The sequence below is a fragment of the Pseudorca crassidens genome, chromosome 12 (genome assembly GCF_039906515.1).
Source record: "Pseudorca crassidens isolate mPseCra1 chromosome 12, mPseCra1.hap1, whole genome shotgun sequence".
Lineage (NCBI taxonomy): Eukaryota > Metazoa > Chordata > Mammalia > Artiodactyla > Delphinidae > Pseudorca > Pseudorca crassidens.
This window is the reverse complement of record NC_090307.1, coordinates 25,124,968-25,152,629: the sequence shown is the minus strand read 5'-3', so window position 1 is coordinate 25,152,629 and position 27,662 is coordinate 25,124,968. Positions and strand designations below refer to the sequence as shown.

General features: G+C 47.8%; 1 protein-coding gene across 7 annotated transcripts in view; it reads left to right on the top strand.

Moving 5' to 3' along the window:
- Positions 1-27,662, top strand: part of CTIF (cap binding complex dependent translation initiation factor) — a 313,070-nt gene that overhangs the window by 245,704 nt on the left and 39,704 nt on the right. The gene's annotated exons all lie outside the window — the stretch shown is intronic.

Below are 27,662 nucleotides of genomic sequence, written 5' to 3'. Positions count from 1 at the left end.
GAGTCTGTTCCCTACAAACAAGAAATGGGGGACACAGAAGGGCTTCCATGCCCAGAAGTCCCACAGGGTCCTGCTTGGTTTCAGGGGTAATAGTGAAAAGAATTTGTGTTTCCATTCAATTTATCTCATGTGCACTAATGCCATGGGTCTAGCCCCATGTGAAGGACTGTGGAGATACAATCAAATATAAATCAGGGTTGTACCATGTTCATGGATTGAAAGACTCAGTATTGCTAAAATGTCAGTTCTTCCCAAATTGATCTATAGATTCAACACAGTCCCAATCAAAATCCCAGCAGGCTTTTTAGTAGAAACCGACAAGCTGATTCCAAAATGTACCTGGAATCACAAAGAACCTGAAATATCCAAAGAGGTGTTGAGAAAGACGAACAACACTGGAAGTATAGATCAAGGACTGATTTTTGCTGTCAAGAAGCTTAAAGCTCTGTTGGGAAGACTAGACATTATAGTGAGAGACCCATTAGACTGTAGGGCAGTGTTTGAGTGTAGATGCTAGAGCCTGACCCCTGGGCTTCCAATGTCAGCTTTGCCACTACAAGCTCATGACCTTGGGCAGGATACTTTTATCCTCCCTGTGGCCTGGATTTCTCTTCTGTTAAATGAGGATAATGACAGTGCCACTGCCATGGGGCTGTTGTAAGGTTAAACGCAATCTACTGATAAGATACATTCCACCAACAGAACACCAGAATCTGTCTTGTTGCTTGGGTTGAGTTAGAACTCCTAATCTGGTAGGGAAAATAAGACACATATACACATGGCTGTATCTGGTGAGAGCCCTGGGACTGTGACACTCAGTGATGCTCCAGGGGATTCAGAGGGCAAGAAAGTCTTCAGCTGGGTTGGCAGCAGACCAGCAATGACAAAGCGGAACCGGGTATAGTTCGCATCGGTGAAACTCCTTCCGTGCCCAGGGCTGTCTCCTAGACGTCTGGGAGGGGGCAGAAATGGAATGAAGGCAGTTCCTGCCCCAAGGGTCTCATGGTCCTGTTGAAGAGGTGAGCCTCGAAGGATGAGCCACCTTTCCCAAGGATGAAAGGCTGAAGCTAAGGACCCGGGGCCTGGGAGTCCAGCCCCTCCCTTTCCGAGACCCAGACTGGGGAAGTCGCTTGCCCAGGGTCACTTGGCCAGAAGTTAAATGTAGAGGAAGTTTTAAGCCCACGGGGACAGTGAACAAAGATCTCATGGCGAGGGCGAGCTGCGAAGGTGTCGCTCATGGCCTCAGGAGTAGAAGGCTGCTTCTGGAACCCTGAGCTCAGGGGGGTTGTTGTGGGGAAGGGACGACCCACAGGCTTGGGTCACCAAGGAGCAGGCTGCCAAGTCCCACAGGACACCCCGCAGAGCCCTTTGGCCTGGGCTCAGCTCAGCCACCCCCTGCCCACCCCCTCCCCACCCCCACCCCCATACACACACCCCACCAGGCCTGGAGACGTTTCCTGAAAGACTGAGAAAGCGCCGGGAGCTGGAGGGGCGGGCTCAGCCGCCAGGGGCCGGGGCCAGCTCTCTCCAGAGAGGCAGACATGCAGGGGAGGACGTGACCGGCAGCTCTCTTTCTCCAAGGCCAGGGATTTCAGAGGAATGCAGCCAACTCTGGCTCTGAAGTTCTCACTCCAGACCCCGCCCAGCGGGAGCCCAGGGCGCCTCCAGTCGCCACCCTGGAAGTCAGAGAGGCACGTCACAGGCCCCATCTGTGTGGGGGAACACGTCCTCCCGGTGGCTCTGTGGGCCAGCCCACCTGCTGGTGTCCCCAGTGTCCCTTCTTCTGCCACAGGGCCTGAGCCTTCCCGATCTCTGTTCCTCTGTGTCCCCACACCTGTCTACCTGCACACACCATCTGCCCAGGAGAGCATTGGCTACTGGAACAGGCCTCCCAGGAATGTCACGTCTCTGAGGTCACGAGCAGACGAGGGGAGGAAGGGGAGAACCGTGCACACCCTTTACAATGGCTCAGGCCGAGGGAGCGGGTGACACCAAGCCGTCTTTCGGTAACTCTGCAGCTTTCTGCGTCGCCAGCCGATCAGGCTGTGAGAGCCACGCTCTGGACCGATAAGGAAGCTGAGGCCCGAGGGGTGAGGAGGTGCCGAAGGCCACATACCGAGAGGCAGACCTGGGTCTAGGATCTAGGTCTGAGGCCAGTGCTTTCAAGCTATTTTTGCGGTTTTGTTTCATTTCCTTCTGTAGGAGAAAGACAAGTTCTGGACAAACTGTCAGGGCCACAGTCAGGGCCACTGGAGACCCAGAGAAAAGAGGAGAGTGGCCAGGTCCCAGAGACAGGCTGCCTACCCACGCCACCCCTATGCTAGGTGGAAACTGCCCCCTCCCAGCCCCGCCCCAGGGTCTCCTCTTCTGTAAAGCAAACAGCTGCAGACAGGAATGCGCTGTGGCTCACCCAGATCGCCGGAGGACAGGCACTTTAATCCCAGCATCTTCCCATCCTCCCCAGAGCCTGTCACTGAACTCACCGTAGCTTTTATTGTCAGGGCTTTGTTTTCCTTGAGCTGCTCTGTTGAATGTCTTCCCCGGGTCCAGTTGACCCTGTTTGTATTCCATCCATTTTTCCAGATTTCCTGGAACCCTCTCTCCTTGGAGCCTGACCTATGCCCTCCCTGGGCACTTGGCTTTTGCTACCTGGTGTTCTTAGCTTCATTTCGTGGGTCTGCTCCTGTCCCTCTAACAAAAGTTTAGGCAACTTCATTCGTAAAACATTCGCTGAATATTTATTAAGGGCCTACTGTGTACCAGGCACTGGGCTGGGCCCTGGGTTCTGGTGGGATTCAGCGGTGAACAAAACAGTCTATACAGCTTGCTCTCGTGGAGTCATATTCTGGTGAGGAGGGAGATGAAGAGCATCCAGACAATAGATCAGTCAGTAAGTAAATTAGGAGAAGACCATGGAAGAAGATGAAGCCAGGCGTGTTGGGGCACCATTTTAAATAGGGCGATTGGGAAAGCTCACCGAGGTGACCTTTGGATAGACCTGAAGGAGTGACCCATGTGGCACCAGAGGAGCATCCTAGACAAAGGGAAACAGCAGTGCAAAGGCCCTGAGGCCAGAGTGTACCTACCCCATGGGGCCCAGGGGTCAGGGGCGGGGCGGGGGCCGGGGAGCTGGCGGGGTGGGTGGAGGGAGGGATTGTGGGAGGACATCAGGTCAGAGCCATGGCAGGGCCCACCTTGTGCCGGATCTGCAGGCTGTCGTGAGGACGTCGCATCTACCCTGAGTGGGATGGGACACCTCAGAGGGTTTTGCACAGGAAGTACAAGATCTGGCTTAGATTTTAATGGGGCCACTCAGGCTGCCAGGCTGCAAGTAACCCGAAAGGGTGAGGTAGACCCAGGGAGGCCAGCTTGAAGGCTTTAGGAAGAGGCTGTAGGAAGAGACAGGGCAGAATCTGGAGCAAATGTGAAAGAAGAGCTAACGGGATTCACTGAAGGACTGAATGCGGGTGCAAGAGAATATGTTGGCGTCAAGGATGATCCAAGGTTTGGGGCCCGGGCAACTGGAAGAGGGGGTGGCCACTCACTGAGATGGGAACGATCACGTGGGAGCAGCGTGTGGAGGACGGACCGGGAGTGCGCTGTTAGGCCCAGCACGTTTGAAACGCATAACAGACAGTGGTCGTGTGGAGTGGGTGGCTGGAGTCCTAGGTACAGTGATCTGGACAGCAATAAGCCTCTGAGAGCCATTCAGTGGCATCTGAAACCACGAGACTGGATGAAATCTTAAGATAATGAAGATAAATGGTTTAAAAGGCCACTTGCTTTAGAGCAGAACCTGTGTTTTTAATTATCCAGAGTCATGAATGGGTGGCCGATGACTAATGGGCTAGCTACCCCCATAGCGTGGCAGGCTGGGCCCCTGCACCTCTCCCCAGGATCCTCTCCCAGGCTAGCAGGGCACCAGAACGCAATTAATTATGCTTGTAAATGAGGAGGCTTCTGCGACGGAGAAACAGGGAGGGGCAGGCTGCAGCCCCATCACCTCTGAACCTCTTGACATTTCATGGGAAAACGGTGTCATTTTAGCATTTCGTTCCTTGGTGAGGCTTAAATTTCAGCTTCCGGAAAACTGACAGAGAGCCTGGGATGGGCGCCTAGGGCTATCTTTGCTCCCTGCGGCTTTATATAATTCAGACCTTTTCCCCACAGCCATCCACAACTCCGGCTTCTGTAGGTGGTGCCAATAAGATTAAGTATTTAGCGCCCACTATATTTTGTGCGCGGTATTTCTGACAAAATGTTTCCTGCCTCCTCGACGATCTCTCAGTAAACAGAATACCTTGGAGGAGGGTGGCATACTGCGTGGCACAGGCTCCAGTGGGCTGCTTACGTACCCCCTCCCTCCCCTTTTTCTTGTTAACCGTTAGCCTGGCTGAAGTTCCTCTTCAATGATCTAGTTTTCCCTAAAAATCACTCCCAAATACTTCTTTGAGGTCACCATGTAAATGCCTAAGCAGGAATAATGGAGACGTTCAAACTGTCAGCCTGGGGACTTCCCTGGAGGTCCAGTGGTTAAGACTCCGTGCTTCCAATGCAAGGGGCACGCGTTTGATCCCTGGTCGGGGAACTAAGATCCCACGTGCAGCACGGCGCTGCCAAAAAATAAAAACAGAAACAAAAAAACAGAAACCAGCCAAAAAAGTCAGCCTGCCCCAATTTTATTAGATCAGAGTGCCATTAGGTCCAGTCACTTCCCCAGGAAAACGGGGAAGGGTTTCTAGGAGGCGCCTGATTGCAGGACAGCCAATGCCCCCCTTGCAGGAACTGTGAGGGCGGAGCCCAGCCTCACAGATAAGAAGCCTCAGAGGGTCTCCCAGCCACCCATGCCTGCACAGGACTGGCAGTGGGACACCAGAAGTGGAGCACAATTGAGTTGGGGGTCCCCCTCTGCTCCTATTACCTTCTCTCCTGCTCTGTGGAAGATTTCATCACCATCACCATCTGTACCACCTCCGAATCCTTTGGGCCTACTGACTAGGGGCCAAAGGATGACTTTCAGCCCCCCACAGAAGTACCACTGGGGTGCCCGCTCTAACCCCTATAGCTCAGCTTCTGCTCCCCACTCCTTCCTCATAGAGATACACGGACAGTACTGCTCTCATTTGTTTTTTTAAAATATGCTGCATTTTTTTTTTATAAATTTACTTATTTATTTATTCAGTTTGGGCTGCGTTTGGTCTTTGTGGCTGTGCACGGGTTTTCTCTAGTTGCAGGGGCTACTCTTGGTTGCAGTGTGAGGGCTTCTCATTGTGGTGGCTTCTGTTGTTGCGGAGCATGGGCTCTAGGCGTGCGGGCTTCAGTAGTTGTGGCTCGCGGGCTCTAGAGCACAGGCTCAGTAGTTGTGGCTCACGGGCCTAGTTGCTCCGCGGCATGTGGGATCTTCCTTGACCAGGGCTCAAACCCGTGTCCCCTGCATTGGCAGGCGGATTCTTAACCACTGCGCCACCAGGGAAGTCCCTGCTCTTATTTTTTGCTGCTCCCTCAACAGATTCATTCCTCCCAGCCCGGCACAAAGCTGAAGGCCAGAGTGAGCTTGTAAACAGTCTAAAGTCATGTCGGGCAAGGAGTCAGCCAGCGTTCTAGCACAGACTGATGGAAAGGCGGAACAGGCGGGAAGAGCCAGAGCTAAGGCATCGGCTAAACTCCCACCCAGCAGATGCAGGCTCCCCAAACAGGCCTCCGCAAGTGGGGCAAGAGCCTTAGACCAGCAGGGGTGAGCTTGGCGGGTGGTTCCAGAGATGAGGACTCTGGCATAGCCAGGGGGCTGACTTTTCAGTAGTCAACTGCTTGGGGTAGTGGGTAGAGAGAAAACTTGGAAGCAAAGGGAAGTTTGGGGACATTCTTCCCAGAATAGCTTTAAAAATAGGACAGCTTTACAAACCACCTAGGATGATTGAAAGCGGGTGGGATTGAAGCAGATGCCCTCTGGAGATGCCTGTCAGACCCAGAGTTTGTCAGAACTCTGTAGGTTTTCCTGATTGTTCAGTAGATCTCAGAACGCAGCTTAAGACATCCCTTCCCCCAGGCCCCCTGAGTACACTGCGTGAGAGACAGTATCTGCCAGAAAACAGGCCCGCAAACACCTGTGGAGGGAGGGGTGGAGGGAGGGAGAGAGGGAGGGGAGAAGGGAGGGAGAGAGGGATGGATGGTTGTAGACTCTAAGAGTCCTATGTGGGGATCCATGACAGAGACCACAGAAATCACAAATGGTTAGTTTTTTGTTTTGGGTTTTTTTTTTTTTGCGGTACGCGGGCCTCTCACTGTTGTGGCCTCTCCCGTTGCGGAGCACAGGCTCCGGACGCGCAGGCTCAGCGGCCATGGCTCACGGGCCCAGCCACTCCGCGGCATGTGGGATCTTCCCGGACCAGGGCACGAACCCGTGTCCCCTGCATCGGCAGGCGGACTCTCAACCACTGCGCCACCAGGGAAGCCTGACAAGTGGTTAGTTTTGCCTTCACTTCCTGTGTTGGCTTTACCTGATGTTACTTTCACGTTAGGAAGAAGCCATGTTTTGGAAGCAATTGGCATTACTCCAAGCCAGGTATTTTGATCCTCAGGCTGTAAGGTTGCCTTCTCCTTGAAGGATGGCATATCCAACCAGGACTTAGGTGCTGGAGGGAGGCCCATCTGCTGCCCTAAGTGCCTGGGTAATCGCCATTCTCTGCCAGCATCCCTGTGGGCCTTTGCTTCTTCCCCAACCTCATTTCTCCAAGGTCTTCAAATCCCTTGGGTTATAATATAATAACGTGCAGTTGGTGAGAAATGGGCCGTCTCATAGGCCACCACAGACGCGAGCCTGTATATCACCTTTTCATTCAGCCAGGATTGTTGTAAGGACTCCCCAGATTAAAAGAAGCTTGCAGTGAATTCTTCCGTTTAATGAAGATGTTTGTTGGGAGGAAAAAAATCACTTCTTAGTTTTATTTATTTATTAAGTTTCTTAAAATGGCTTATAAAGAGGTGCTTGTATTCTCTGAACTCTTTCAAACATGTGGGTTGCATTTTCCCCAGGAGCTTACTAAGCTGGGGGGTATGACCAGATCGCCTTCCTCTGGATCCCCAGAATGGGGTTCCGCACTTGAGTATGCACCCCTTCTTTTTTGTCACTTGCTTGATGACTCAGAATTCTATGTGCGGAAGAACTTCAGACCCTCTCTCTTTGTGTAAGAGTTTAATGCTTATGGAAAATGGAATTATTTTACCCCCAAAAGGAAGGAACCTTAACCATCCATGCCTTGGGAAAGACAACTTCTTTGCCATCCACAGAACTAAGCCTGGCACATCTTTCACGCGCTGGTGCTGGAATGGCAGGCTTAGGGCAGAGGACGGAAACACCTACTGAGGGACCACTTTTGAAAATGGCAAACATTTCCACACTCAGCCTTTTTTTTTTAGCCTTTGGATCAGTGAGGGTTTATGCACAGGAAGAGGGGACTTGCTGGAGGTGGTTAGAACAGAAAGCAGCTTATCAACGTGAACATTATCCTAAGGAAGCGACCATATCTGACCTTGCAGTGATGCCCATGTATCCTGCCCTGCACACTTGGACATGTGTACCCCGCAGCCACCCCGAGGCTGACTGGGGAGCAGGACCTAGAATTAGAACAGGCTAACCTCTCTTACGTACTCGTGGCTTCTGGAATATTCGTAAGTGCTCTCGAGATACTTTTGCAATGGGAATTCTGAGTTAGAGACCTACAGCTTCCTTAGGGCCATCCTTTACACTGTCCAAGCTTTCCTCTGACAGCTGGAGTCAGATGTGCCCAGCCCAGAGTAAAAAGGGCCATGTCAGCGGCCTGCACCCACAGCCTTCCTGGCCTGGGTCGCCGACATCCTTGTCAAAGCCCCCCATAGACTCCAGGGCCTCCTGTGATCAGTCACCCTATAGCTGATTTCCCATGGTACTACCCCTGATTTTCTAAACTATCCCTAGTTTTCTTCCCTTCAGATCCCACCTGTCTTAAGTCTGGTTCTTCTCATAGAAGGGCACGTTTCTGATCAGTTGAACTGTGCCAGCGTGATTTGTAGTTAATGTTTTACCCTGTGGTTTGACTGGGGCGTTGCTGGAGAAACAAAGTCTTATCCTAAAGGTGCAGTGTGGATGGGGCGCCCGCAGGCACCGTGCATGCTGGTTGCAGGGGAAATGCTGTAAGGGCTTACTCCACAGAGGCCCATGCTTCTAGGTCTGCAGCCGTCCTCTACCCTATGGGACAGGATTCAGGCATCTGGATCTCACAGTATCTATGACAGGTAGTAGGGCACGTTGTATGAACCCATTCTCCAGATGGGGCTCAGCAAGGCCAGGTGATTGCCCAAGCTCACACAATGCTCTCTGCACTCTCCTTGGATGTTTGCTAAGGAAGCACAGCCTTCTATGGCGGGCAGAGCCGGTGGCCTGAGAAGGGACACAACACCAGGCCCTCTGCACTCCTCTCACACAGTCAGAACATCACATGTCACCTGGGTAACCCTGCCTCTGCCTGCAGCAGAGCCAGCGCCACCAAGGGCCGGCGCGGCGGGGAGGAGGTGCCAGACACGACTGGTACCGCCGACTTCCTGCCCTTTCTTTCTGCAGACCTGTGAGCAAGCTGGCGTTATTTTTATCTGGGGACACAGGCGTGGGAAATATTTGTCAGTGTCATCTGGTAAACGCAGTTGAATTATCTGTTGTCCAAGGCACCCCCAAATAAGTAGTGTTAAGTGTGCCAAGCTGTTCACATTTAAAAATACAGTCAGACTGATGAAAGGTAATTTGCTCACAGAGCTGACATCACAACCCAAGCACAGAGCTGTCAGTGCCAGAGCCCAAGCTTTATTTTTACCCTCTTGGGGTTTTGAACCCCCCATGCTTTTCTTTAAACCATCATTCTGTATCTATAATCCGCAAGAGGGGACATGGCCACAGTCTGCGGACTGGGTGCAGGGGCAGGTTATACACGCCGCTGCGGTGTCTGCTGAGTTAGCGCCAGCTCCGTTCTGAGCCCAGTGAAGTAGCTGCTTGGCGCGCGGGTGTGTGTCCTATGCAGCCCCTAGAAGGTTTCTAAAGACAGCTGCAGGGGTGCCCCCTCACAGGCCTTACACTAGATGGAACCCCTCCCTGCTTTGTTTCCCAGTGTTATTCAAGGACCTCTGCATCTTGCTGGGTCCTAATAAGTTGCCCCAGTGGGGGCAGGAGTGTGCAAGGGATCGCTCCAGGCAGTGGCTCTCAGCTGGGGGTGATTTTGCCCCCAGCAGACGTTTGGAAATGTTGAAATATTTTTGGTTTCTACAGCTATGAGCGAGGGTGGGGAGTGCGACCGGCCTCGAGTGGGTAGAGACCTACGATGCACAAGATACCCCCTGCAAAAAGGAAGAATCCAGTCCGGAATGTCAAGTGTGCTGAGATTAGGCAAAGCCCACTCTAGCACATGGCGCCTCCTCCACCATCCAGCGTGTGGCTTGACAGGAGGCGCCTGGTCAGCAAGACCACAGGTGGGGAAGTGACCATGGTGGCCAGCAGCTCTTGATCACGTGCATCAATTCGGGAAGGGTCTGTTGAGCCAACTACCTTGTGCAAGGTCAGGACCAAGCTGGACTTTAAGGGCTGGTGGACCATTGCTGGTCCATCCATGAGGACCAGCCACCCAGTCTTGTAGAGCACTCTCAGCTCACCAGGTGATTGCATGTCCATTGCCTTATTCAATCTTCACCACCACTCAGGGGCCTGATGGTCAAGTATACTTGGCTTCATTTTGAGGATGACCAAACTGAGGCCCAATGAGGTGAATAACTTGCCCAAAGACACATAGCCCCAAAATGGCAAGTCTTCTGGTCTTCCCACTAGATGATTTCTTAGTAAGGATAACATACCCCTTCTGGTCTCAGAGGTCCCTCTTCTGTCTTGGGTCATGTTGGATCCCGTATTGATAAGGAATCATTCCTTCCCTCCATCCACCTTAAAATGAATGGAAACATGAATAAGGGCAGGATGAGCTTCCCATCTTAGCATCTACCATTTTCCCTAGGAAACTTCCCTTTCTAGGGTGGCCAAGGGGTGGGAATTCAGACAGATCACACCTGCCATGGAGGTCCTTGGGCCCTAACTGGGGAAGGCCAAGGAAGCGAGGAAGGGCCCGTCACCCACTGAGTCTCTCCCTGGCCAGGCAGTTTTCATTCTTGCTGTGTCTAGCCCTGTTACCCTTTCCCGCTTGGAGAATGTGAGACTGTGGGAGGTCTTGGGGTTTGCCGAGGTCTGAGGGCCGGGTAGGAGTCTGATGATCCAGGCCTGTCTGGCTTAGAGGCCATGGTGCGTACTCTTGACACACCAGTGGTTTTCAAACATTTTTAGCAGCAGAGTTATTTTTTCCAAACTCGATTTCGGGCATATCCTCCACCATGTGAAACAGATCCAGTGGAGGGGCTCTGCCTGAAACCAAGGCGTTCAGAGCCTGCCCACCCGACCCCCGTCACCCACCCCCAGAGTTGGCCCGAGGCTCCTTGGAACACATGAGGCCCCATCTGGTCTGCGGCCTGGAGCTCTCGGCTCATCGAGAGAGCCTGAGTGCTTCCTTTGGGGCCACCCCGACCCCTGCAGCGCTGAGCACAGAGCAGACATCAAGTCCAGATGGGTAGGACCAAAGGGAATGGCATGTTGCAACAGTGGGCCTGTTCAGACAGAGCCCGATGCAAACAGCTTCCATCCAACAGCTTCCATCCACATCTTTGCAAAAGATACCAGGCATGACGATCGCTTCCACATCCGTATCTCCATACAGTCTCCAGAGGTAGGGCAGGAGCCAGGATCCCCCTTTCACAGATGCAAATTTTGGCCTTCCCTGAGCCCACTGCACCTCAAGGCCTTCTCCTCTGCCCCAGCTCTCGCTGCATGCCCCACCTATAGCTGTTGCTTAACTGTCGTCTGGTAAACATTTTGGGATACAGATTGATAAAAGATGTGTGCCCCCCCAACCATCACAGCTTCCCTGAGGGATAATGCCCCGTAAATGTTAATGTGACTTTCGAAAACTTCATCTGTGGCCAAGTTCAAAGTCGCGGGTGGATTTGGGCTTCAGGCTGAGTCATTCTGGAATCCCCATTATAGGCCAAATCTTTTCGTGAGCAATTCAAGGGGTTTTCTCGAATTCTATAAATAGTGTTAATAATGCCTGTGTGATCATCTATTTTTATCGCTAGCCTTCCAGACAGTTTCAGAAGTAATGTGGCTTCTCACTGAAAGCAGGATTTCACAAGTCTTCAGCTTCCAGTTGCTTCCAGAGCGTGGCCTGTGGGCCTGGCACTGAACAGTGGGATCCCGGACAGCGTTTCTGCCCGGACGAGGTGGCCTGACTCTTCGGGTAGAACCTGGTCTGGGCAGAAACTCTGGGAGCAGACTCTAGGAATCTCCAGAAAGCTGATAAGCTGGGCTCTGGCCCCAGCTCCCACTTTCGTCCCACAGAAAACCCTGGACAAAACATGTGTCCCCTGTGTGCCTAGTTTCTCAAATTTCAGGCTGTGGGCATTGCCCTGTTCTATTTAGGGGACTCACGGCTTTTCCCCTGGGTTTTCACATCTGTTTCATCACTCCATCACCCCATTGACCCCGTGCAGGTCACATAGTCTCTTTCCATTTGACAGATGAGGACACTGAGGCAGATTTTTCACAGACCGGCCTGATAGTCACACGGTGCCCTGCCCAAACTAGACTCGTTGCCCTTTATTTTGCAGTTCCTCAAGCTGAGGCCTTGGTGAGCATGCCCCCAGCCCACTCCCCACCCTCTCCACACAGAGCTCTGCATAATGGATGAGACCTACCTGGGCCGCGGCCAGACCCTGGTGCATACCTGCCTCCAAGCCCATGGCCACTCTCTGGGCAGGACAGCAGCCGGGCGGGGAGGAATCCCAGTTCTGCAGAGTCAACAGCTGGGCCCTGTCATCCGGGGGGACCTGCAGGGAAGTGCAGGGCAGAGGCAGGCAGCTGTCCTATGTACAAGTGGGTCTTTTCACACAGGATGCCTTTGAGGGGGAAAGAACAGCAGAAGCAGAAATAGAGACCCGGGTTCCAGCCCTACCAGCCTTGGAAGGATGATCAGATCCCAGGATCTCTTCCTCCCGCGTAAGATGCTGTGTAGGGCAGAGGTGGCAATGTTTGTGGGAAGTGCTTGGGAAAGAAAAGTGTTATGTAAATGTATGGTGGTACTATTAGAACAACATCAGGCCGCAATGGACGCAAATGGACGAGGCCAGGGGAGGCCAGGGCGCCAGCACTGAAGAGTCTGCTGAGTGTCTGGTTACCGAGGGCTGCCCTAGGTCTGTGGACTTAAGCGCTCTGACTCACCCGTACCCGGGAAGTGGTACCTGGAGGTGTCTTCCTGAGGCCAGGTGAACCCTGTGACACCCTGCTTGCAGGCATTCCTGCCCATCCACCTGTAGTCCTGTCAGGCAGTCCGGCCTTCTCTTCCTGCTCAGAGTTTTCCTTCCAGCCTCTTTTGAGGGCATTTCAAGGCCACAGCCACAGCAGGTGCTGGCTCCCCCTCGCCTGAGAATGAGGCTTCATGCCTGCATAAGTGCGAGACAGAATTCCCACTGAATCAGCCCAGCTTCTCAGCTGCTTTTCACTGCACCCCAGCGCCACTACCCCGCGCCTCCTACGGATCAGCAGAGCTGAGCCTACCTGACCTGATTTTGCCAACCCAGATTTTGCTCACACCCTGGGAAGCTTGAAAAATGTCTCCAGAATATTCTAGATTAAACTGGAAGTGGCTGATGGCAGTTCCCAGCCACAGTGTATTCCCTTCACCTGGAGCCAAATGCCAGGGAGAACGCATTCTCAGCCTCGGTGTCCGTCAGTCACAGAGAAAGTCTCCAGTGCTTTGTTTATTAATGATAATAAAGGGCCAGCATTTGGGGCATGACGTTCATGTGTGTTTACTAGAACAGATTCAAGATTATCCCAATAATGTTACTCTCTCTTTACTTTTGGGTGGGACTCAAAGGGCAGCAGTCACAACCAGCACATGGGGAATTTGACGTGATGCTCAGGAGAGTTTCAGGCACTGGTGACGGCCATGCTCATGGTTCCAGGCTAGGGTCTATGTTTGCAGTAGGCGGCTGTTGTCTGTCTGTGGTCTGGGGATCTGTCACAGGGCCCCACCTTGCCCAGCCACAGAGTTGGCCACGTGACTTGGGTCTGGCAAATCAGGGAACCCCGTCTCCACATCCACAGCGATTGGTCTGAGTGATGGTCATCTGACGAGCAGGGCCAATCAGAATCCTTCCCTGAGATTTGCGGGTTGGACACAGGAAAGAGGGGTCATGATAGAGACTGGGAGCTACTGGTGGCCATCTTTGCCATTGCAAAGGGAGACCCAGGCAGGAGACAAAGTGGTCAACATGCACGAAGCTAAGACAGGCAGAAGCAAGAGCAGGGAGGACCAGCTCTGTCATTGTTTGAGCCCCGTGGACCAGCTATGTTCTTGGGGACCACGCCCTTCCACCCCTGCCACATAAACCAGTTCAGGCCCTGTGTGCTCTAACTAGTTGGAGAGGGTTTGTCCAGCCAAGAATGCCATCTAACAGTGTCTGGGGGCAGAACAGAGGGAAGCAGTGGAGTGATAAGGGCTTTGGCATCATATGGTTGGGTGTCTGGGCCGTGGCCTGTGGAGGTCAAGGCTACTCAGGGAAAGGTCCAGCCTGGAGTGCGAAGGGTAAGGACATGCCCAAAGGCAGGGCCCAGTAGACATCAGAACCCAAAGTAGGAACCAGTCCCAGGGCGGAAGCTGTAGTCTCATCCTCACACCGGCCTCTGGGGTGCCTTCTTTCTGCAGACAAGATGCAGGCCTGCTGTAAACTATTGCCCAAGCCAAAGTGACCTGCAGGTCAGAGTCCCACTGTTCCAGAGTAGAGGTACAGCTGAATCCCCAGGGCCAGGCCTCAGGGCCCAGCAGGACTGAGCCAAGACTGGCAGCTGTGGCCACACAGATGTGGCCGTGATGGCCAGCTGTGAGTGCAGCCTGGCCATACACCCCCTGGCTGGGGCCGCACACACAGCCTGCCAGAAGGAGAGGGTGACCAGGTCTGGGGCCAGCTTTGGTAGACAGAATGACTCAGGCTACGATAACCAGGAGGTCTCTCTGCCACTTGTTAAACACCTACTGTGTGTGCCACATCCATTGCACACGTCACTCTTTGAAGCCAAGGAGGTCTGTCTGACCCAGTCAGAGTGATGCCAAGACTTGGGCGATCCTTCCGTCATGCTGCCCCAAGTGCGTGTGCGAAAGGCAGGGCGTGGGCTGCCACCCAGGGAGGACCGTCCAAGACACAGGTGCCGGCCAGCTAGCCCATTCTCCCCGCTCCTCCTCTCCTGATGCCAGGCTCTGCTGGAAGGATGCCCACCCAGCCTCAGCCCACCCTCCTCTCCCACTCGGCCCCATTTCATCCCCTGGCTGGGAGCCACTCTTCCCTCACAGAGGAGGGGCCAACTGTCATTCTGATCAGTTCTTTTTGGTCCTAAGTCACAGAAACTAACTTACGGTAGCTTCACATCCCTGAATCCTTCTTTCATAAGGGTACAGAGGTGTCTCATGGAGCCCAAAGGTCCCAGGAAAGGACAGGAAATGGCACATTCGGGGTTCTCTCTCAGGCCAGGGCAGATCGATCTGCCGTAGTGTCTGCAGTTTCCCGTCCAGACCAGTCATCAGCCTGGGAGCGCCCCTGCCTCTGCCCCTGTGACCAGGTGCCAAGAAAGGACCATATCACCTTCTGTGAGGTGGAAGCTTCTGCCCTGGGGTCCCCCCAAATGATAATGACTGAACAGGACAGGAACTTCCCAGGAACTACCCAGGGCCTATTTCTACCCACTGGGGGCAGGCAAGCAGGCCCTGGGCTGAAAGAGGAGGACAGAGGAGGGAGGGGGAAGTGAGGAGGGGAGTGTGCAGGTGGGCTTCGATGGCTGTAGCAAGCAGCACTAAGGGGCCAGGTGACTGAAGGGGAGGCCCAAGGCGGGGGAGTAGCCAGGTGAAAACCACAGGTGACCCCGGCGCAAAGGGCGACTCTGCAGAATGGCATGGGCTTACTTGACGCAACCTTGAAAGGGGGGAAAAAAGCCCCAAATAAGCAAAGAAACCTCACCCTGTGACAAAAATGTTACCCTCAAAAGTGAAACAAATACTACGAGATGGACTGGACCAGACTGGCACAGAGCAGTTGGGAAGAATACGTCTGGGGAGTGAAATAACAGCCACAAATGAAAGAAAAGGTGGATCCTGGCAAACGTACTGGCTCTGTCCTCTCAAGTCTTGAATTAAGAAAAGAACGGTAGGAGGGTTCCTTTTCTCCACGCCCTCTCCAGCATTTATTGTTTCTAGATTTTTTGATGATGGCCATTCTGACTGGTGTGAGGTGATACCTCATTGTGGTTTTGATTTGCATTTCTCTAATGATTAGTGATGTTGAGCGTCTTTGCACTGTTGGTGGGAATGTAAATTGATACAGCCACTATGGAGAACAGTATGAAGATTCCTTAAAAAACTAAAAATAGAACTACCATATGACCCAGCAATCCCACTACTGGGCATATACTTGGAGAAAACCATAATTCAAAAAGTTACGTGTACCACAATGTTCATTGCAGCACTATTTACAATAGCCAGGACATGGAAACAACCTAAGTGTCCATCGACAGACGAATGGATAAAGAAGATGTGGCACATATACACAATGGAATATTACTCAGCCGTAAAAAGAAATGAAATTGAGTTATTTATAGTGAGGTGGATGGACCTAGAGTCTGTTCATACAGAGTGAAGTAAGTCAGAAAGAGGAAAACAAATACCATATGCTAATACATATATATAGAATCTAGAAAAATGGTACTGATGAACCTAGTGGCAGGGCAGGAATAAAGATGCAGATGTTAAAAACAGACTTGAGGACACGGGGGAAGGGGAGGCTGGGACGTAGTGAGAGAGTAGCGTTGACATACATGCACTACCAAATGTAAAATGGATGGCTGGTGGGAGGCTGCTGGGGAGATCAGCTCGGTGCTTCGTGACCACCTAGAGGGGAGGGATAGGGAGGGTGGGAGGGAGGCTCAAGAGGGAGGGGATATGGGGATATGTGTGTGCATATAGCTTATTCACTTTGTTGTACGGCAGAAACTAATACAACATTGTAAAGCAATTATACTCCAATAAAGATGTATTAAAAAAAAAAAAGAACTCAGGAAAGAAAAAAAGAAAAGAAAAGAATGGTGGCAGCCTGTTCCCTCTGAACAGGTTGGCCTCTGAAAGAAGAGCTGTCTGATCACTTAGCATGGAATCTTTACCCACATGTTCACCAAATGCCTGCTATGAGCCAGGTACCATTCTAGGGGACGTGGCAATGGATAAGACAACAAGACTCCAGACCTAGTGAAACTTTCTTTCTAGTGAAGGGTCAGATCATCAACAAATACAGGACCTGATACAGATGATAAGGGCTAGGAGGAAAATAGAGCAGGGCCAGACAATAAGCCCTGGGGGCTGCTATCTTAGAGAGGCAGTCAGCGGAGGCCCCCCTGAGGAGCCAACATGGGAGCAAAAACCTGATGGAAGGGAAAGTTTGCGCCGAATAAAAAACAGAGTACCTTCTATTTGAAAACAACCATCCTCTTGCCAGTGTAAAGAATTCTGGCAAATACTCTTTTTAAGCCCTCCAACCAATGGCCTGGGGGAAGGACTGGGATCAACTCATTGCTGGTGGGCTGTCACCAGCTCCCAGGACCCACCCCTCTCATGTTTCCTCGTGACTTCTCAAGGAAAAAGAAACTTCCTGCCAGCAGTAAATAAAAGGGCACTTTCTCCTCCGCACTGGGGACATCGCAGCAGCAGCTACCTCTCTGCACAGAAACAAACCAGAGTCACCAGGGATGTAGAATGTGGATGGGCAAATTTCCCTTGGTCATTTGTTTTAGGAGAAGGAAATGATGGTGAGTTTGCAGGGATTGGTGGGGCTGCCATCTACCTCAGGAAGCTTCAGAATACACTAAGATCCTTGTGCCCTAATGCCTTCCGTCTCTCAGGGCACCATCTCCCTGCTGCAGCCGCTGGCCGCCCGGTGGGGGGGTTCCCCCTTTGCCTGTATGCAGCTGTTTTTGGCTTGACCACAGGACTCTATCATGCCAGAGTTCATGTGGTTATACAGAGCAGGAAAGAATTTCCCAGAATGCCTTGAGAAACCTGAGACACTGAATGGCTTTCAGGGCTTATTGATGTGGCCGGTGCAGGAAATAGCAGTACGTCAATAAATAGTTTTAGGCAGGAAACGAGGCTTAAATGGTAGCCTTAAAGTTTGGGGAAAGGCACTAGGGGTTGCTGGGAGGGAGCCTGCCAGTCAGATGAGAACCTCGAGCCAAATACCAGTCTTTGAAATGGCTGCCACCAATCTGAGGCCCCTTGCTGGTTCTGGACGCGAAAGGCTGAGGTTGAAGGCAGAGCTGGAGACCCAGGGGATGGCTGGTTTCAGTTGGCAAAAAAGAGCTCCTTGTTCCAGGGGAGAAGTTGGCAACCTACAACGTATGCGCCCAGAAGAGACACATAGGCTGGCTTTTGGTGGCCTCTGGGCTGGGCAAGTTCACAGCCCACTTCCCCACCCTGGTAGTGAGAATCACCACTAGCTGGCAGGTCACTCCAAGAGTTTCGATGTCCTAATCAAAAAAATCAAGGAAAAGGGTCACGATCTGCCAGTTTCTTTTTAAGTAACTGTTTTTCTGACTATAAAACTAAACGTTCTCAGAAAAGTGGGGAAATTCAGAAAATAATTAAATGTAAGAAATAAAGGTCATCCATAATTCCACTATTGAGAAACAACTACTGTTAACACTTTGGCTATTTCTCATCTTTTTCCTTATATAAAAAAAATTGTTTTTATTCATGGGCGAGATTATATAATATTTGCAAGTTTGCTTTTCCTTTTCTCTTTTTTTAAAATATTTATTTATTTATTTATTTTTGGCTGTATTGGGTCTTCTTTGCTGCGCTCGGGCTTTCTCTAGTTGCAGTGAGCGGGGTCTACTCTTCGTTGTGGTACGCGGGCTTCTCATTGTGGTGGCTTCTCTTGTTGCGGAGCACGGGCTCTAGGTGCACAGGCTTCAGTAGTTGTGGCACGCGGGCTCGGTAGTTGTGGCTCATGGGCTCTAGAACGCAGGCTCAGTAGTTGTGGAGCACAGGCTTAGTTGCTCCGTGGCATGTGGGATCTTCCCGGACCAGGGCACAAACCCATGTCCCCTGCATTGGCAGGCAGATTCTTAACCACTGCGCCATCAGGGAAGTCCCTGCATTTGTTTTTCTCACTTAGCATTACACAGCCATTTTCCCAAGCTGTTATAAACTTCTCATAAACGTATTTTTAATGGGTCCATGAATCATCATTTACTTAATCATTCCCCTATTGTTGGATGCTTAAGTTTTTGAATTTTTGTGTGTATTAAGCTTATTTTTCCTGTTATTTTAAATTATTTCCTTATGATAATTATCCAGAAGTGCAATTACTGGATCAAACAATAAGAACACTTGAAAGGCTTTTTTTTTGGCTGCATTGGGTCTTCGTTGCTGCGCACGGGCTTTCTCTAGTTGTGGCGAGCGGGGGCTACTCTTCGTTGTGGTGAGTGGGCTTCTCATTGCGGTGGCTTCTCTTGTTGCGGAGCACAGGCTCTAGGCGCACGGGCTTCAGTAGTTGTGGCACATGGACCCAGTAGTTGTGGCTTGCGGGCTCTAGAGCGCAGGCTCAGTAGTTGTGGCACACGGGCTTAGTTGCTCCGCAGCATGTAGGATCTTCCCGGGCCAGGGCTCCAACCCGTGTCCCCTGCATTGGCAGATGGATTCTTAACCACTGCGCCACCAGGGAAGTCCCCAAAGGCTTATTTTAAGATTTTTTTCAGGAAAGTGATACCAGTTTACATGGCCCATATTATGAGAGTGCCTATCTTACTTCATCTTTACCAGCAGTGACAGTTACTGGGGGCGTTTTTTGTGGGTTTTTTTGCTGTATGCGGGCCTCTCACTGTTGTGGCCTCTCCCGTCGTGGAGCACAGGCTCCGGATGCGCAGGCTCAGCGGCCATGGCTCACGGGCCCAGCCGCTCCGCGGCATGTGGGATCTTCCCGGACCAGGGCATGAGCCCGTGTCCTCTGCATCGGCAGGCGGACTCTCAACCACTGCGCCACCAGGGAAGCCCAGTTACTGGTTTTTAAGCTTTGTTAACATAGAAGGTGGAAAAAAATGATATTTTCATTCTTTTGATAGCTACTGAGATTTAATTTCTTTTTATATATTTGTCAATAATTTATGTTTTCACATATGAATTATCTTTTAATGCCCTTTCTCGTTTTGTCCATGAGGGATTTAGTACTTTTAATATCAATTTGAACAAGCTACTTAAATATTAAGACCGTTACCTTTTGTCACATTGATTGCAGGTATTTTTCCTGGTGTATCCATCGCCTTCTAAGTGTGTTTATAATATTTCGATTTTTGATGCATTCCTCTTGTTTTAATTTAGAAGGCCCTTCTCCATCCAGAAATTCGATAAATACTTTAATTTTCTTCAAGTTCTTATGGTTTGTCCTTTTTTTTTTTTTTCTTTCTTTAACATTTACCTCTTTATTTCATCTGGAATTCATTTTAGGGGCCAGTGTGAAAGGAGACTCTAAATTATCCACTCCACCCCACACCCACCCCGACGTAGACAGCTGTTCCTGCATCATTGCTTGAGTGAATAATGCTTCCTTTGCTACTGATTTGTGGTTCTCTAGGGGCCATGTGATAAACCCTTATGGATGCCAAATTTGTTTCTAGGCTATCTGATCTAGCTATTCATTCTTATGTCAGTTCCACACGCTTTTAATTATTAAAGCTTTCGGATAGGTGAAAGTAATATAACTCTTTCCAATTTTGTTCTATTTTGTTTTTAGCTGTTTCCCTATTATTCTTTAAATTACTTTTAGGATGTTTTTTTCAAGTCTCCATTTCCCCTTTCCCTCCAAAACATTCCCGTTGGAATATGGCATACAAATTGGTGTTAAACTTCTGAATTATTTCAAGGAAAATTACCACCTTTTCAGTGCTGTCTACCCATTAAGGAATATTATGTGTTTCTTCGCTTGTTTAAGGCTTTCTCTTAAATTTCTCTGTTCAGTTTTGCAATTTTCTTCATAGAAATCGCACATTTCTTAATAATGTCATTTAAGAACTTTTATTGCTTATTAAATGAGCTTTTGTGCATTAAAATGTCTCACTGGTTAATTCTGTCATAAAAAAGCTGTTGATTTTTGTATATTAAGTTTACACCTAAATACTATTAATTAGTTACTAAACTCTCTTGTTAATTCTGACCTTTATTAGAGAGTTCTCTTGGGGTTTTCACATATATAATCTTATCCAATCATTGTACCTCTTTCCTTCCAAGGGTCATGAATGTTGCTGCTGTTTTTTAATCAGGCCTATTGATATTATGTTTATAGATGTACTGATACTATATCCTCCTTGCCTTTCTGGGATAAAGTCTACTTGGTTATAATGTATCTGTTAGTATTTCATTTGGGACTTTTATGTCTACTCACATTAGAAAGATTAGCCCATAGACTTCCTTATTTGTAATTTACTATCATTATGAGATTTTGGTAATAAGGAACAGGAAAAGCTTATTTTTTCTGTGTTCTGGACCAGTTTACATAGCAGAGCAGATATCTAATTTTTTGAAAGTGTGAATCAACTTACCTAGAAGAGTCAGAAGTTTAGAGACCTCCTTATAATATGTAATTCAGAACTTTTCATTTTATGATTTTCTATCTTTTCTGGCTTTTAATTTATTTTTTCAGTGAAGTTCGGTGATACTTATTTTCTAAAAAAGCACATATTTCATCATTTTTTCCAAAATCATCATCATAGAGTGGTAAATAGTTTTTATTGTGCTTTTTAATCTACTCCATATCTGTTTACATATATTGTTCATATTTTTTTCTTTTTTTTTTTTTTTTTTTTAGTCATTGCAGTTTTTTTTATTGAAGTATAGTTGATTTACAATGTTGTGTTAGTTTCGGGTGTACAACAAAGTGATTCAGTTATACATATATTTTTTTTTTCAGATTCTTGTCCCTTATGGGTTATTATAAAATACTGAGTATAGTTCCCTGTGTTACACAGTAGGTCCTTGTTGGTTATCTATTTTGTATATAGTAGTGTGTTTATGTTAATCCCAAACTCCTAATTTATCCCACCCCTCCTTTCCTTTTTGGTAACCATAAGTTTCTTATGTCTGTGGGTCTATTTCTGTTTTGTATATAAGTTCATTTGTATCAATTTTTTTTTTTTTTTTAGATTCCACATATAAGCAATATCATATGATATTTGTCTTTCTCTGTCTGGCTTACTTCACTTCGTATGATAATCTCTAGGTCCATCCATGTTGCTGCAAATGGCATTATTTCATTTTCTTATGGCTGAGTAATATTCCATTGTATAAATATACCACATCTTCTTTATCCGTTCATCTGTCGATGGACATTTAGGTTGCTTCCATATCTTGGCTATTGTAAATAGTGCTGCAATGAACATTAGGGTGCGTATATCTAGTTTTCTCCAAATATATGCCAAGGAGTGGGATTGCTGGATCATATGGTAGCTCTATTTTTAGTTTTTTAAGGAACCTCCATACTGTTCTCCACAGTGGATGTGCCAATTTACATTCCCACCAACAGTGTAGGAGGGCTCCTTTTTCTCCACACCCTCTCCAGCATGTATTATTTGTAGACTTTTTGATGATGGCCATTCTGATTGGTGTGAGGTGATACCTCATTGTAGTTTTAATTTGCATTTCTCTAGTAATTAGCAATGTTGAGCATCATATTTCTAATTTTATTTCTATTTCTGCTTTCTTGTTTTTACATATAATTTCCTTTCTTTATTTTCTAATTAATTAATTTCTGTATTTTGTCCTTTCACATATTTCCTTAGTTATTGGTGGTTTTCTAAGTTTTTTGAGTTGAATATACAGATTAACACTGTTCAATAGAAGTATAACATGACCCACATATGTACTTTTAAATTTAATATTGTATTGCACTATACCCGATATATTCAGAATTTCAACATATAATTAGTATTTCTAAAATATTAGACATTTTACATTCTTTTTTCCATACTATGTCTTTAAAAACTAGTGTCTATTTTACACAGACAGCACATCTCAGTTTTTTAGAGGCATGTTTCAAGCACTCAGTAGTCAGTTTAGAGGTTATATTTGCTTCCTTTTTATTTTTTACTTTTTTAATAGACTTATTTATTTATGGCTGCATTGTGTCTTCGTTGCTGTGCGGGCTTTCTCTAGTTGCGGCGAGCAGGGGCTACTGTTCGTTGCGGTGCGCGGGCTTCTCCTTGCGGTGGCGTCTCTTGTTGGGGAGCATGGGCTCTAGGCACACAGGCTTCAGTAGTTGTGGTGCGTGGGCTCAGTAGTTGTGGCTCGCGGGCTCTAGAGCACAGGCTCAGTAGTTGTGGTGCACGGGCTTAGTTGCTCCATGGCATGTGGGATCTTCCCAGACCAGGGCTCGAACCCTTGTCCCCTGCATTGGCAGGCAGATTCTTAACCACTGTTCCACCAGGGAAGTCCCTTTGCTTCCTTTTTAAATAGCCAAAATAGTTAAGACTATAAATTTACCTTTCATTATAGCTTTGACCACATCACACAAGTTTTTACAGCTCTTTATTTCCTAAATAATCTATTATTGTATATTTGATTACATCTTCTTTCCATCTTTCTTTAGGAGAATGCCTTTTAAACAAGTAATTGGCTATTTTTAAAATTGTTCTTAATTCTTAGTCCAGGTATGTAACCTGTACAGTTTCTGTATTCTGACATATGTAGTAGAATCACAGCTTATAATGAGGTTTGTTTCTTATGTTTTAATAGCTTTTGTTTTATGTAGTTTGAGTCTGTGCTATACAGTATATTTTTATCTATTATGGATTGTATTTTTATCTATATCAATAATTTTTATTTTACTTAATGAATGTTATCTTGAAAACTACTTTGATTTTACTTGTGTTTTACTTTTTTTTTAACATCTTTATTGGGGTATAATTGCTTTACAATGGTGTGTTAGTTTCTGCTTTATAACAAAGTGAATCAGTTATACATATACATATGTTCCCATATCTCTTTTATATCTATTAATGGCTGCTAGTGTTTTAATATTTTTTTTGTTTGTTTTAATATTTTTAAAAGCACACTTTAATGTCTATTTCTCTATTTATCAAACTTAAGAAAGAAGCAATAACCTGCGAATCTTTATGGTCTAAATTATGAAATTTTGTGTGCTTACAAGTCTTCTCTCCTTCTCCCACCAGTATTCATCAGTCTTAAGTAATTTAATCTTGGATTATTAGGTTACTACTACTATGAAATTCTTATTCAGATTACATTTATTTATTAAATATCTTCTCTCTTGAGGATTATTTCTGGATTTTGACTCAGTCTTATAACCAAAATTATAATTACTTATTTTGATTTAACTTCATAAATCTACCTGCTTTCAAGTTTTCACTTCTGGTCCTTCTACACCATGATTTTCTCAGAGTTGAGTAGTAAATTGTTTTTGGCTGGAGCATGTATTCAAGAAAGTTTTTGATTTTTAAGTTATTTTTAATTGTGTTTTAAAAAAGCATAAAGTTCTCATCTCAACCATTTTCTAAGTGTACAGTTTAGGCATGTTAAGTATAGTCACATCGTTATGTAATCAATCTCCAAAACTCTTTCATCTTATAAAACCAAAATTCTAATCCATTAAACAACTACTCATTGCCCTGTCTCCTCAGCCTCTGGCGACCATCATTCTACTTTCTGTTTCTATGAATCTGACTACACTGGATACCTATATAAGTGGAATCATACAGTACGATGATGATTCTCTCGATCCCTTTGTTCTGTGTATCCTGATGTCCTTTTTGCAACTGGTTTACTTCACCTAGCATGATGTCCTTAGGGTTCACCACGTTGCAGCATGTATCAGAATATTCTAAGATTTAACAATATTCCATTGCATGCATATACTACATTTTGTTCATCCATTCCTCTGTCAGTGGACACTTGAGTAGACTTCACCTCTTGGCTATTATGAACGGTGCTCCTTTGAACATGGGTGTGCAAATATCCCTTCAAGATCCTGCTTTCAGTTCTTTTGTATATATCCCCAGAAGTGGAACTATTGGATCATACTGATAATTTAATTTTTAATTTTTTGAGGAATCGCTATACTATTTTCCATAGCAGCTGCACCATGCAATTCTTTTAAAGATAAGCATGTGGGTGGGATTTTTAAAAAATCTGCTTGTGTAAAATGTCTTTGTCTTGCTTTCACTCATAGCTAGGTGTGTCCTTTTCACCTCAAACATATGATGTTGCTTCAGTGTCTCTGAATTTTAACATCAATTATAGAAGTATAAGGCCAACCATATTTTTGTTCCTTTGTAAGAAACCTAGGGGGTTTTTTTCCTTCAAAGCTGTTTTTAGAATTTTTCCTTTTCCTTGAAATTAAAAAAAAGAAAATTCTCCTGCTAAGTATAAATAGTGGGGCTCTGGAACACTGTGAACCCTTTTTGCCTGAAGAGTCAGCTCTTTTTTTTGTTGTTTTGTTTTGTTTGTTTTCAACTTTAAGTTGCTCTCTCGGGTCCTTTGTTCTGTGTATTCTGATGTCCTTTTGAAAACCTCTATAATTCATGTCCACTCTCTGTCTTCTCTATCCTTTTTCTTCTTTCTTTTTTTAATCTATGGCTTTGTCTTCAGCTAGTCATTTTCCAAGTCTGTCTCATGTATCACTTTTTCTGCAGTATCCATTCTATCCTTTATTGCCTCCAATTCACATTTCATTTTGCTGTGGATTTCTGACTTCCTTTGGTTCTCTCCTATCCCCATTTCCAGTCTCACACTTCATCTCAACCTAAGGTTTTGTTAACTAATCCCATGTCACAGAATCTATGTTGTTGTTCTTAACAGACATACAATCCCACATGTCTGTAGTTAGGTTTTTTGTTTATCTTTGCTTTATTGTAGTTGACATGTTCAGAGTTATGCATTTCCATTAGATCTTCGAGATAATGCTCCCCTGTTCTGCGGTGCAGGATTTTTCCACAGATGCCATAGTTCTTTGCTCCTCCCTGACCCTTGAATGAGAAAGGCTGGGTTTGGTTTTGGTGTTAGCTGTGCAGATCATCCTTAGAGTTGCTCAGTGTCTACTGAGGTAATAGTCGAGTCTCCCCTCAGACCTGAAGCTGGTGGCTTCGTGTGCACATCCCAAATTCAATATCCCATATTCAGCAGACCTTCAGTGTTCTAGTGAGTTCTACTAGCCCAAAACAGAATCCTCTCTCAATGCCACTGATTATCAGGAGGAAACTGAGTCAAGCTGTAGTTCTTTGATCAGATGTAATCATTTTTTTAAAAAAACTCCAGTCCCTGGTTTGCATTGCCCTGAGACTTTTCCTTCCCAGAGGGCTTTGCCTGAGAACACTGTGCCTCTGAGGACTCAGGGGACCACTTCACCTCTTTCTGCCCTGAATCTGCAATGACTAGAATAAGAGCAGTACTGATGGGAGCTGCCGTAGTGCACAGGCACGGGGGCTTGTTAACAGTTACAGGCTCATTGCCCACGAGCCAGCGGCAGGCAGAGGGAGGGCTCAAGCTCGAGCTCCCTCCCCATCTCACCCTTGTCTTACGGGTAGGGGCCAAGAGTCTTTGGACACCCAGAACTTCTCAACGACAGCATTTTAGTCAATGGTAAGGCGTCTGCAGTGAACTGTAATCTTCCTTCTCGGTGTTGGGGGGCTTATGTCCACTCTCATGGGTATTTTTATGGGAGACAGAGAAAGGGCGTCTCAGGCACTGATACAGGGCCACCTTTTTTTTTTTTTTTTTTTTTTGCAGTACGCGGGCCTCTCAGTGGTGTGGCCTCTTCAGTTGCGGAGCACAGGCTCCGGACGTGCAGGCTCAGCGGCCGTGGCTCACGGGCGCAGCCGCTCCGCGGCATGTGGGATCTTCCCAGACCGGGGCACGAACCCGCATCCTCCGCATCGGCAGGCGGACTCTCAACCACTGCGCCACCAGGGATGCCCCAGAGGCACCATTTTAACACCCGTGCTGGCACTCTATAAAGGTCTAGAGTTGTTCTCAACCATGGTTGCACATTGGAGTCACCTGGGGAGCTTTGAAAATATACCAGTGTCTTGGCCTCACCCTGGCCAATGACACAAACCTCTCTGGGTGGAGTCCAAGCATCAGTAGCTTCAGAGTTCCTCCAGGTGACTCCAGTGAGCAACCAGGGCTGAGAACGTTTGGCTCAGAGCAGAGAGCAATGGAAGGGCTTAGGTTCTCATTCAAGTTCTTGTACTGGTGACCTTGGTCAAGTCTTTTCAGCTCTTGTACCTCAGTTCCCCCATTCTAAAATGGGAATGGTAATGCCTGCCCCTGCTCTGACCACATAAAGATATAGTGGGATAAACAGAAGTTAATGAGGATAGAACTACCCAAAGTTTCATGACTTCAAGGCCCACAGTACAGCACCCTCTGCAGGGTCTGGGGCAGCAGGAAAAGTAATTCATCCTCCTCCCGGGACCATTGGGCCACCCCATGGTGGCCACCCCTTCTCACAATGGTGGAAGCAGCACAGGAGAGTAAGCGTAAATACTTAAGGCCTCTTAAGGACCAAGATCAGAACTGGCCAAAGCAAGTCACAAGGTCAAACCCAAAGACCAGGGGAAAGGTGGAAGAAACTTCTGAACATAACCTAATCTACCACAGATTCTAATCTTTCAGTCGCCAGAGAGTTCAGGTTTTTATTTCATTCTGTCTGGACCTTTGCAGTGGCCTCCTTTCTGGTCTCCACACCTATGCCATATTAACCTTCAAAAGAGCACAGGTGGGCTTCCCTGGTGGCACAGTGGTTGAGAGTCCGCCTGCTGATGCAGGGGACGCAGGTTCATGCCCCGGTCCGGGAAGATCCCACATGCCACGGAGCAGCTGGGCCCGTGAGCCATGGCCACTGAGCCTGCGCGTCTGGAGCCTGTGCTCCCAACGGGAGAGGCCACAACAGTGAGAGGCCCGCGTACCGCAAAAAAAAAGAGCACAGGTATGACCAAGGCATTTCAATGACCCCCCAAAACCTTCCCTACCAACCATCACATGGAACCTGACTCCTTGGCTGGTTTCAATTATCCACACTCTAGCCCCAACCTCCTTTCCCAGCCCTGACCCCATTTTCCCCTCTACCCACCTACAATGGGGACAGGTTGGCTAAGACCTCCCTGGTTCCCAAACTTCCATGTTACCTTCCTGGTGCCTCACCTGTGGTCATTGCTCCACCTGAAATTCCCCCAGGTTCTCAGGTCAGAATCCTAGCTCTTCCAAGATGCCAATTTCCAGTTGAAAGGAATAACTCCTACCTCTGAGTTCTCCAAAGTTCCTTTACCTGGAACCCTCCAATGGCTTTTAGTTCATTCATAACTGAATGAACTAAAATGAATGAACATGTCTTATCTTACCTCCTAGAGCAGTGCCTGGCACACAGTGGGGCAATGGTATTTTTAAGGAGGATGAATGAATGCGTGAATGAATGCCTCTAGTTTTCCTTCTATGCTCTGGGCC